Genomic DNA, 12,668 nt, shown 5'->3' with positions numbered 1-12,668 from the left:
AAGAATCCTCTACTTGGCAAAGTTGTCATACAGAATTGAAGGGGAGAGAGTTTTCCAGTCAAGCAGCAGCTAAAGGAGTTCATCAAGACTAAACCAGACTTACAAAAAATGTTAAAGGGACTTATTCAAGCTGAAATAAAAGGGCACCCATTAGTAATGGGAAAATGTGAAAGTACAAATCCCATGGGTAAAGGTAAATATACAGTAAAATCCAGGAGTGCCTGACTGGCTCAGTAGGAAGAATATGCAACTCAATCTTGGAGTCATGAATTTGAGCCCCATGTTCAGTGTAGAGATTACTTAAATAAAGAAAAAGATAAAATCCAGAATAATATTAGAAAAGGTGGTAGATTAATCACTTCTAAGGCTAGTATGAGGGTTAAAAGACAATATGTTAGCTATAGTTACTTTTATTATTAATCAGTTAAGGAATACAAAAGATAAAAATGTAAAATGATGTAAAATATGACATTAAAACCGTAAAACCTGGGGAGGGAAAAGTGAAAATGTAGGGCATTAGAATGTGTTTAAATATAAGTTGTTATATATAAGCCTCATGGTAACCACAAAGCAAAAACCTATAGTAGATACACCAAAGATAAAAAGAAAGTGTACCACTAAAGAAAATCATAAAATCACAAAGGAAGAGAACAAGAGAAGAAAGGAACAAAGGAATTACAAAACATACAGAAAATAAAATGTCAGTAAGGACATTGCCTACCAGTAATTACTTTAAATGTAAATGGATTAAATTCTCCATCAAAAGACAGAGTAGCTTAATGGATTTTTAAAAATATTTTAGAGAAAGAGAAGAGTGAGCAAGTCGGGGGCGGGGCAAAAAGAGAGGGGAGAGAGTCCAAGCAGAGTCTGCAATGAGCATGGAGCCAATGTGGGGCTTGATCTCATGACCCCAAGATCATGACCTGAGCCAAAACCAAGAGTCCAATGTTCAACCAACTGTGCCACCCAGGCACCCTTGGATTTTTTTTTTTTAAAAGACCCATTTATAGGCTGCTTAGAAGAGACTCACTTCAGATTTTTTTTTTAAGATTTTATTTATTTGACACAGAGAGAGAGAGAGACAGTGAGAGAGCGAACACAAGCAAGGGGAGAGGGAGAGGGAGAAGCACACCTCCCGACGAGCAGGGAGCCCGATGCGGGGCTCGATCCCAGGACCCTGGGATCATGACCTGAGCTGAAGGCAGACACCCAATGATTGAGCCACCCAGGCGCCCCTCACTTCAGATTTAAGGACACACACCCACACAAAGTCAAGGGATGGAAAAATGTATTTCATGCATATGGAAATCAAGAGAAAGCCAGGGTTCCTATACATACTTTATACATACACACACACACACACACACACACACACATAATAAGAGGCAAAGAAGGGCATTGCATAATAAAATAAATCAGAAATGAAAAAGCAGACCTACTCATAGTAGACTATTAGGAACAATTATATGCCAATAATTGGACAACCTAAAAGAAACTGATAAATTCCTAACAACATACAGCCTACCAAGACTGAATTATGAATAGAAAATCTAAACACATCAATTACTAGCAAGGAGATGGAATCAATAATCAAAAATTCTCAACAAATAAAAGTCCAGGACCAGAAACCTTCACTAGTGAATTCTACTAAACATTTAATAATTACTGCCAGTCCTTCTCAAACTTTTCTAAAAAATAGAAGAGGAGGGAGCACTTCCAAACTCATTTTAAAATACCAGTATTACCCTGACACTGAAACCATACAAGGATGCCACAAGACAAGAAAATTACAGGTCATTATCTCTGATAAACATAGGTGTAAAAGTCCTCACAAAATATTAGCAAACTGAATTCAACAATACATTAACAGGATCATACATTGTAAACAAGTAGGGTTGCAAAATTGGTTTAACATTTGCAAACCAATCTAATACATGACATTAACCAAATGAAGGATTAAAATCATATGATCATTTAAAAGATACAGAAAAAATACTGGATAAAATTCAACATCCATTTATAACAAAAACTCTCAACAAAGTGGACATAAAGGAAACATGTATCAGCATAATAAAGGCCATATATGATAAGCCCACAGGTAACATCATACTCAATGGTGAAAAGCTGAAAACATCTAAGATCAGGAACAAGACAAGGATGCCCACCCTCGCTCCATTGTTTTCAATATAGTATTAGAAGTTTTAGCCAGAGCAATTAGTCAAGAAAAATAAATACAAGGCATCTAAATCAGAATGGAAGAAATAAAATTGTCACTATTTATAGATTGTTATATATATAGAAAGCCCTAAGGACTGCACCAAAAAACTGTTAGAATTAATCTACAAATACAGTAAAGTTGCAGGATACAAAAATCAATATACAAAAATCCATTGTTTCCATACACTAATAATGAACTATCAATTTGTTTAATCCCATTTACAATTGTATCAAAAAAGGATAAAATACTTAGGAATAAATTTACCCAAAATGATGAAAGCTCTGTACATTAAAAACTGTAAGACACTGATGAGAGAAAAAGAAAACAGAAATAAATGGAAAGATATTCCGTGCTCACAGATTTGAAGTATTAATATTGTTAAAATGTTCATGCTACCCAAAGCAAACTGTAGACTCAATACAGTTCCTATCAAAATTCCAATGGCACTTTTCACAGAAATAGAACAAATAATCCTAAAATTTGTATGGAACCACAAAATATACCCCTCTGCCCCCCCACAGCCAAAAGCAATCTTTAGAAAGGAGAACAAAGCTGGGGGTATCATGCTCCCTGATTCAAACTATACTACAGAGCTATAGTAATCAAACCACTATAGTATTGGCACAAAAACAGACACATAGATCAATGAAACAGAACAGAGAGCCCAGAACTAAACATACACGTAGATAGTCAATTACTTTCTAACAAAGGATCCAATAATATAAAACATGGAAAGGAAGGTCTCTTCAAGAAATGCTGTTGGGAAAACTGGATAGCCATGTGCAAGAAAAGTAAACTGGACCACTATCTTATACCATGCACAAAAATTAACTCAAAATAGATTAAAGACTTGAACATAAGAGCTACAATTGTAAAACTAGAAGAAAACATAGGCAATAAGCTCCTGATGTCAGTACTGGTGATGATATTTTGGATTTGGCACCAAATGAAAAGGCAGTAAAAGCAAAAATAGACGAGTGGGACCACAGCAAAGAAAAAACCATGAACAATGTAAAAAGGCAATCTGTTGAATGAGAGAATACATTTGAAAACCATATACATATGATAAGGGGTTAATATCCAAAATATATAAGGAATTCATATACCTTAATAGCAAAACAAAGCAAAATCTAAAAAAACTAAAAATGGGCAGAGGATCTGAACAGACATTTTTCTAAAGACATAGAGATGGCAAACAGACACATGGAAAGATGCTCAACATCACTAATTATCAGGGAAATGCAAATCAAAGCCACAATGAGATGTCACCTCATAGCTGTTAGGATGCCTAGAATCAAAAAGACAAGAAATAACAAGTGTTGATGGAGATGTGGAGAAAAGAAACCCTGTGCACTACTGGTAGGAATATAAGCTGGTGCAGCCACTATGGAAAACGGTATGGAGGTTCCTCCAAAAATTAAAAATAGAACTACCACATGATCTAGAAATTCCCCTTCTGGGAATTTATTGGATGAAAATGAAAGCATTAATTTGAAAAGATATAAGCACAACCATGTTCATTAAAGCATTGTTTGCAGTAGCCAAGACATGGATACAATCTAAATGTCCATGATAGATGAATGGGTAAAGAAAATATGTTGTATGTATCCAATGGAATATTATTCAGCCATAAAAAGAAGGAAATATCACTGTTTTTGACAACATGGATGGGCCTTGACTGTACTATATGAAGTGAAATATGTCAGAGAGTAACAAATACTATCTCTCTTATATGTGGAATCTGAAAACAAAACAAAAACAAAATTAGCCCACAGATAGAAAAGATTGGTGTGTTGGCAGGGCATGGGGATGGGCAAAACGGGTAAAGGGAGGTCCAAAGTACAAATTTCAAGTTAAACAATAAATAGTTCATAGGGTTGTAATGTATAGCATGGTGACTGTATGGCATGTTTAAAGTTGCTTCAGAGAATAGATCTTAAAAGTTCTTGTCACAAGAAAAAAATTTTTTACGTGGAAATGGACATTATTATAGTGACCATTTCATAATGTATATAAATACTGAATTATGTTGCCCATCTGAAACTAATACATTGTTATATGTCAGTTATACCTCAAATAATAAAAAAAACAATTTGGAGACATCAGGGTCGCCAGTTTGGGTCTTCATTCCTTGGTATCCTATAATTCTCTCCTCTCCCACTAAATCCAAGAGGTAGAAGTGAACCAAACTACAGATTTTCCAGCAAGAGCCACCCTCCAACACTACCCATTATTCTCCTTAAAGCTTTAAGAATAAACCTCTGTTAAAAATGTGTATTTTAAAAGTCAGAAATCTCTTGAGAAACTTTCACAAGTGGCTTTTGATAAACAAAATCCTCACTCTCTCCTTCATTGGTATGGCAGAGACTAAACAGTTCACCAAAATCATCTTCCTCTTTTTCCTAAATATCAGAGTTACGTTTTGTAGGTTATGACCATGTTTCTGAGTTCTTGCTAACTCAGATTATGATTAAAAGTGACTGTAATGTACCTGGGACGTAAAACTTCTCATGAGCTCCTCCAGGCTTTTCCCATTTCTTCCAGTGGGACCCTAATGGTAACAGAAACACACTATGGAAAAATGTATGGGTCTCTGAATGATCATCTGAAATAGAACAAACCCAATTTGAACTTCCTCCCAGTACCAGTGAGTGAGAAAGAAACAAATTTCTATTGTGTAAAATCACTGAAATGGTGAAATCTGTTCGCACAACCAAGTCTACCCTAATTAATGTAGGTTAATTAACAAAGGTTTCTGCAGAAAAAAAATTCTTAGCGTAGCTTTAAAAAGAATTGTCTTTGGGTCAGCTCTGCTTTGGGCCAAGACTATCATGTCCATCCTTAAGAGGTTAAGGTTTCCATTTGCCAAATTTGATAACAAACCTTATATACATTTTCAGTCTGAAAATCAGCTTCTCAATTTTTGATCTTCAAATATGCAAGTCACCATTCTGAACCATTTTGATATATACACAATTGGACAGATAATAGAATGTGAACTTTCACTTGGCAGGACAAAATGGGAAGGGTATCAAATTCACTGGGGAAATATATACAAATTCAGGAGAAATAGTGTCTATGTTGAATAATTTACATGATCACAGAGATTTAGCTTGTTTTCCACATTAATTTGACCTCATATTTATGTTGAAGTTATAGAAATTTTATTATTGCTTTATATACCTTTAATCACAAGATTAGCAAATCTTTATTCAGTCCTATTAAGAGCATAAGAAGGTAGCATCCAATCCCCAGATGCAAAGATTCCAGATTTACCCATTACAGAGCTGGAAGTACATGCAAAGAACCTAAGGACCCTAACCAGAGAGTTCATCTCCAAACACAGCATCCAAAGGGTGAAAATAAGTAAGGTCCCTCCGACATTCTCTAACACAAGTCACCAGTTCCACTCTTTTCACTCTTCTCACAAAACATATCCTGACTTTTTGACAATTCTCCAAGATTGCAGAAGCAAATGGGGTACTAAGCATACCTATTTTCCCTTCAGATCATCCCAACCCCACTCCTCCTTTCTGCAAAAACAAAATTATTCTCACCAATTTTCTCATATTGCTACCCTTTCTGCCTTCCTTATCCAGAGCATTACTCTTTCTGGACAGATGTCATAGATGAAAATGCTGTCCAGACTCCAAACCACAACATATCTCTATTCCTTTCCCACTATATTTATCCAATTCACTTTCTTAAGAGATGAGTTCATACCTTCTTTCACAAACATTTTACACCTCTCTTAAGGCTCACCCTTAAACAATGACTTTGCTTTCAATCTAATGAGAATATATAAAGAATAAGAAGAATCCATGTACTCTGCTTCCTTCCTGTTCTTATGGATAAACTAATTAGAATGCACTTTTCCATTTTAGAAAATTAAATTCATGGCTGGGAAGATAAATTTGAACATACATCCAGACTGCAGTACAAATTACTTGAAAAAAATGTATATATAAGGATTATCTTATGTCCAACGTGTACTAGATCCAAGCCCTCTAACCTAGTCAAGGAAATTCCTCCAGTAACTGGCTTCTCTTCCTTATATCATCAATTTTCCTTTTCTCCTAATCATTCCCATCAGCATATACATATGCTATAGTTTCTCTCATCTAGCAGCTCTTTCCCTTGACACATGCCCCTTGTAGTCTAGTCACTGTTTTAGATCTCTTCTCCCTTTATAAAACATCTCCTCAAAAGAGTTGCTCACACACCTGGTCTCTAGTATCTTCCCTACTCTTTCCTTTGAAACCAACGCCATTCCAGTTTTGACTTCCACCACTCAACTATAATCTTGCATGTCAAGGTCACTGAAAACTCCAGTATGCCAAAGTCAATTCTCAGCTCTCATTTTACTTGACCTTTTAACAATTTGATACTGCTTTTTGTTCTCTCCCCTTATAGATTTTATTCACTTGCGTCCTGGGAAGTATTTCTTGGTGTCCCTATACTTCACTAAAAATGGCTACCCAGTAGCCTTGGTAAGTTCCTTCTCATCTTCTCACTATTAGCATCCTCTAGGGATCTTTCAACGTCTTCTTTTTTATGTACAGTCATCCCATTAGTGATCTCTGAGCCTGGGGGAGAGGAGGGTTTCTGCTCAGGATGCTTTGACCCTGGAGCCATCTGAGAATTACAACTAGAAAAATAATTCATTATGAAATATTTTCTTCCATTCCACTAGCTGCTTTTTAATTTTGATTTTTTTCCTTTGCTATGCAGAAACTTTTTAGCTTGATGGTGGTAATTATTTCACAATGTCTATGTATATCAAATCATCACACTGTACACCTTAAATATATACTTTTATTTGCCAATCATACCTCAATAAAGTGGAAAAAAAGATAAAAGAATGGACAGTAAAAAATGGCTTTCACTTTTCAAAACTAGATATGAGTATTAAAATCACCTGGAAAATATTCTCAAACCTTATTTCCAGAGACAAGATCATTCCAAAACACTCTCTGAGTGAAGAAATTTGAAATTCCCGTAATATTTTTAAATTAAATGTAAAGAACCAAGCCCTTTTTTAGTAGGGTATCTTACATGCGCAATAGAGAAATGAGTCTAATTCTGTGCTAACCCCCACCAATCATCAGCGTAAGGACAATGGTGAGAGGTGTATTGTGGCTACGTAGGAAGATGTGATTATTCTTAGGAAATACATGTGGAGGTATTTAGGGCTAAATACTATTGGGGTTATGTCTAGGTATTCTATAAAAATGTTTAAATTGTTGAATGTAAGGGAGGGGCATATAGGTGCTCGTCCCATCATTCTTTCAATTTTTCTATAGGTTTGAAAGTTTTCAATATTTTTAAAATGGGAGTGGGGAGGAGGATATAAGAAATAAGGATAAAGCAAGATCTTTCTGCTTTACTGCTCTCCCTCCACACCTTCCTGGAAAAAGTATAAATAACACCACGACAATGATATTGCAATCTGTTTCAGTACAGTCTCCATGCTGCTCTTTCAGGGATTAGTTTATATTTTGGTTTTTCTTTTCCTTCTATAACAAGTAAGTCTTCCTAATTACTTCCATATATCATCTGCAAGAAAAACCAAGATAGAAAACTGGGAAAGGGGAATCCATTGTGAAAAAAAACCATTCTTTAGAAAAGCTTCCAGGAGTGCTTACTATTCATGATTCTATTTTCTATCTATGTTTTACTCTTCCCTCTTGCCTGGCTTCCATTCATTTGTTCTGTGCGTGGTTTGGGACAGGTGGAGTGGAGAACAGTGGAATTCAGATACAGAGAATTGAACAGTGAGTAGAAGCAGGGAAGGAGGGGGAAAGGATGAGAAAAGACTAACAGAGTAACAAGTGCAGTCAGAGGGAAAGTGAATGATTTTTAGATTCTGTAGGACTATTAAGAAGTCTTCCTCTCTGAGATGAGATATAGTCCCCTCAGTCGTAAGAGTTCTTTCTGTCCTAAATTGTCTTTGTGTTTCTGAGGGGAAAGGGTATAAATGGTTGTGATCAGAAAGAGGAATTGAAACATCTTGAAAGTGAGGTAGATTTGAGGTTGGCAGGGGGAAAAAGGCAATAATGGTAATGGAAAGAAAGTTGGTGGGGGCATTTTAAACAGTGACTGGTGTGAACTGAAACCAGCCTAATTCCCCATCCCTGGGTTAAACAATACTGAGCCTGAGCAAAAGTTAACATAGTTGCAGTAACTGTTCTGGAAATTAAGATGGTGAACCGACCAGACAGCTTGCTCATCAAGACTAATTCAAGACTGTCATTTTGCTTTGTCCACTAATCTAACGCTATTATGTCATATTATGTCATCCTGTCTAGTCCCAAGAAGTTCCCCCTTCTTGTCAGATCCATCTTAAAGTGATACATCCCACGTCCCAAATCCTTTTATTTTTTTAAAGAGTTTATTTATTTATTTATTTGAGAGAGAGAGAGAGAGAGAGAGAGACAGAAAGAGAGAGAGCACAAGAGGGGGTAGAGTCAGAAGGAGAAGCAGACTCACTGCTGGGCAGGGAGCCTGATATGGGACTCCATCCCGGGATTTTGGGATCATGACCTGAGCCAAAGGCAGTCGCTTAACAAACTGAGCCACCCAGGCACCCCCAAATACTTTTAAATACCCTCTTGTAATGTCCCCATTTTGAAATCTCACTAATAAAATTTTGGGCAAGTTCTGTTCTCCCTTACTGCAATACCTCTACAGGTGTGGCTTTGTTTAATCAAGTTTTTCTGGTGCTCTTTTGAGAAGTTGGCAGTCAACACATAGAAGAGGGATATTATACAACTAGAGAAGTCCTGACCATCTAGAAAGAAAAGGCATTTTGGTAGTCGTGATGTAGAAAAAATATATGAGGATATTATAGGTAAGAGAATTGGGAGTTTCTAAAAATATATATAATCCTAATAGTGAAAATTTTGAGATACTTTGAGCAGAGAATTTCAGGAGATAAAATGTTTAAATTCCTTTCTTGCTACAGAATTTTGAGAAAATAATTTTTTAAGACTCTTTATTAAAATTCCATCAAAAGATACCTTGAGAGCAGACTGTTGGCCTAAATCGTCTCACTTCCTTGTGAGGCTGATCCCTTCTGGAATCTAACACCTTTCTGAAAAGCAAAGCATTATTTTTGCAGAATTCTCCACGGTCTTTCCCATGCCCTTCCTATTCTGCCAGCATGCAGGGGTATTATGAGTAGAGCAGTTTCTCCATTAACTTAGCACTGAAATCTCCAAGCTCATTGTCTTTATATAAGGTCCAATCAAGACCCCAAAACACTAAATGGCTCACAGCTGTTTTATATTAATAGAAGGCACATCCTAATGCACATCTCATAGTCTAAATCTTTATTTGCCAAGAACTGGAATACTGAATACATAGAAAATAAAAACTATTACTTTTTTCCTCTAAAAAATATAATTCATAGGCCAAACGCTAATTCCCTACCAGAGAAGAATATGTTATTTTCAAATGTCCAAGAAATATTTTTAAAAGTTACTCACACCACACATTATAAAGAAAACATGGACAAGTTCCCCAAAAAGAAATTATGATAATCACATTTTCTGATAAGAATTTAATAAAGCTTCTAGTTGTCAGAATTACATATACACATGCTCACACACATACACATATTGAGCAAATTGGGAACCTAAAAAATCTAACCTTATAAAAAAGAAAAAAATCCCTAAACTTAGAGGTGAAGAAATATATAAATATAATTTAGAATATAATTGAAATAAAACAGTATACATAAAAATTAAAAAATGCAACCAGAGTGTGCTGAGAGGAAAATTTTTATAACTCTTTTTATAATATTTAAAAAGAAAATGTATAGAGGAAATTTATTAAGTGTTTCACTCAGAACCAGAAGAACCATAAGCTTAAATTAATGTACAAAAAAAATTTAAAAGCAATACTATGGATGAATAAATTCACACACTAGTTCTTTGAAGAGAGTGACATAAGACAGACCTCTGACAAACATGATCATAGCCACGACTGAATCCCTAGGCAGTGGTCCCAGGTCAGAGCGCTGAAGTAACTCAACATACGGGAAGGAGGGGAGAAAAATGTCAAGAAAGTTTTCTTTCAAGCCTTCCCTAAAGGAGAGGCTTTCATGTAACCTTTATTCTCTCTGTGTAGCTTCCCAAGTTTCTCTCCCAATACTGAGGGGAAAAAATGAGGAAAGATGTAGTCTTCTAATCCAATTTGGTTTAATGACAAATTTGCCTTTGTGTTTTTAAGCAGCAAGTTACTTTCATCTTTTATCTCATTTGGAAGGGTTTCTATCTCTGACTATTGAACCGTACTCAGGTAGAACCTAGCAACACCTCAGAGAAATGAAGAAAGTTTTCTCACTGGATTTAAAAATTCCTTCTAAATAACATCAGGATTATACATGACTATTAAGAGTATACTTCTTACTGAGAGAAAACATAATGTGAAGAGGCTATAACTATGGGGGTGGGGGTAGGGGTATGGGAAAAATGAGTGAGAGGGAGTGGGAGAGACACACTTCCAGTTATGGAATGAATAAGTCACAGGGTTGAAAGGTAAAGGATAAGGAATATAGTCATTGATACTGTAACAGCACTGCATGGTGACAGATGGTAGCCACACTTGTCATGAGCATAGCATAACATATAGACTTGTGGAATCACTATATTTTACACCAGAAACTAATGTAACATTGTGTGTCAACTATACTTCACAATAAAAGTTGCTTGTTTATCTCCCAATAATATGTAGGAATAAGTATTACAGAGGTGTGTCAGGACATTAATCAAACCATTTTTTCCTGGATTTTATAATTTTGTGGTATTTGTTAGATTTAATTTTTTTTAATTTGCTGTATTTCCTTTTCTCATTCTAAAAGTTTTTATCATTGTACCTAATTTTGTGTCTATAATGTTGTGTTCTTTTTCTTAGAGAGAGCCCTCCAATATATACAAACTTCAAATCAAAACCTGTGTGTATGCGTGTGTGTGTGTGTGTGCGCGTGTGTGCGTGCGCGTGCGTGCGCGCACATGCGCATGTGCACCCACACACATAAGAAGAGAGGATAGGTATGGAAGAATACGTATCAAATTTTTACCAGTGATCACCTTTTCAAGAATTGTGGGGGACTAAGTTTTTACAGTATGCGATAGAAGGATTTCACCTTCTAGTTCATATAATTCTTTTAAAATTAAAATAAAAAATCATTTATTCCTGATTATAATTTAAGTTTTAGTACATTAAATATAACATTGTATTTCTATGACTCGTGTCTCTGTTTCCTATTCTGTACCAAGTATGACATTTTTTCCTTTTTACTTGGTTATAAACAGAATCTTCACATTAGGTAAATAAGTATATATGCTATTTACCATTTTTTTCTCTCTCACTACTGTGTTTTATAGTTCCAAGAGAGATTGTTTTATTATTTTTTTAAATCTTATTTAGTACTTTTATTTCATCTAGTAAGAGGTTGATTTCGAATTTAGAATAATAAATAGAAAAGAAGCCTAGCTTTATAACATACTGGTGAGATAAGAATAAGATGCCAAGCCCAGAGAGTTGCAGAGAACTGGTCTACTTTGCATCTAAACAGTGTGGAGACACTCCGGCCACAGTTGATCCTCTTCCCTGCTGTCCTTGGGTGAAACCACTCTACGGGTACTAGTTTATTTTAAAGAGGTCTCTCAGTAACTATTAGGTAATGCATGCTGGATCTACTTAAGAAATTTTCTCTGTCACATCCTACAACGAAACACCCATACCCTATAAGGAAATGCTAGGAATTCTGCCCAAGTTTGTCTTCAACTGAAATTCTGATTATACAAACCTTGCCTGATTGAATCATGGCATTGAAAGTTCAGAGTCACCATGTGCTTTCCCAGCACTTTAGCACTTGGGAACTATTTCTGCCCTTGGGAAGGCTGAAAACTTTTGAATGGTTCTGAGCCTATTTCAATCTAAGTTACACTGAGGATCTCAGGATTTTGGGGTGAATCCGTACAAATTATAGGTATCCAGATAGGATTTTTAAAAATTCTGAATAGATTAAGGTCCTGAAACTATCACCAAAATACAAGGAAATTGTGCTAAGTGGAAAGTTGGAATGATGTGAAGTCCCTCTTACACCTCTCTACTTTTGGGGTATGGGGCTTCAGAAAGAGAATCATTTATGCCATTTTTTTTGGCAAAGTCTTGCTCATTATTAAATCAAGGTGATAGGTTTATGGAGATTCACTGTAATATTCTCTTCACTTTTGTGCATGTTTGAGATTCTGTCATAATAAATTTATGTGTAGGCAAGTCTCAGGACAAAAAGGAGCATCAGTAAGTTAACAGAAGTGGGGAGTGTTGAGTGGGTGGCACACTGTCTTTGCAAGGAAAATGAAAACTGTGTGTGCTCTCAAACTGGAAGGAGTTCTTCCGAGATGGGACGATGATGCTCCTTTTTTCTCTTACAGCTCCC

This window comes from Zalophus californianus, chromosome 12 (assembly GCF_009762305.2).
Source record: "Zalophus californianus isolate mZalCal1 chromosome 12, mZalCal1.pri.v2, whole genome shotgun sequence".
In the NCBI taxonomy this organism is placed as follows: domain Eukaryota; kingdom Metazoa; phylum Chordata; class Mammalia; order Carnivora; family Otariidae; genus Zalophus; species Zalophus californianus.
This window is presented reverse-complemented; position numbering follows the sequence as displayed.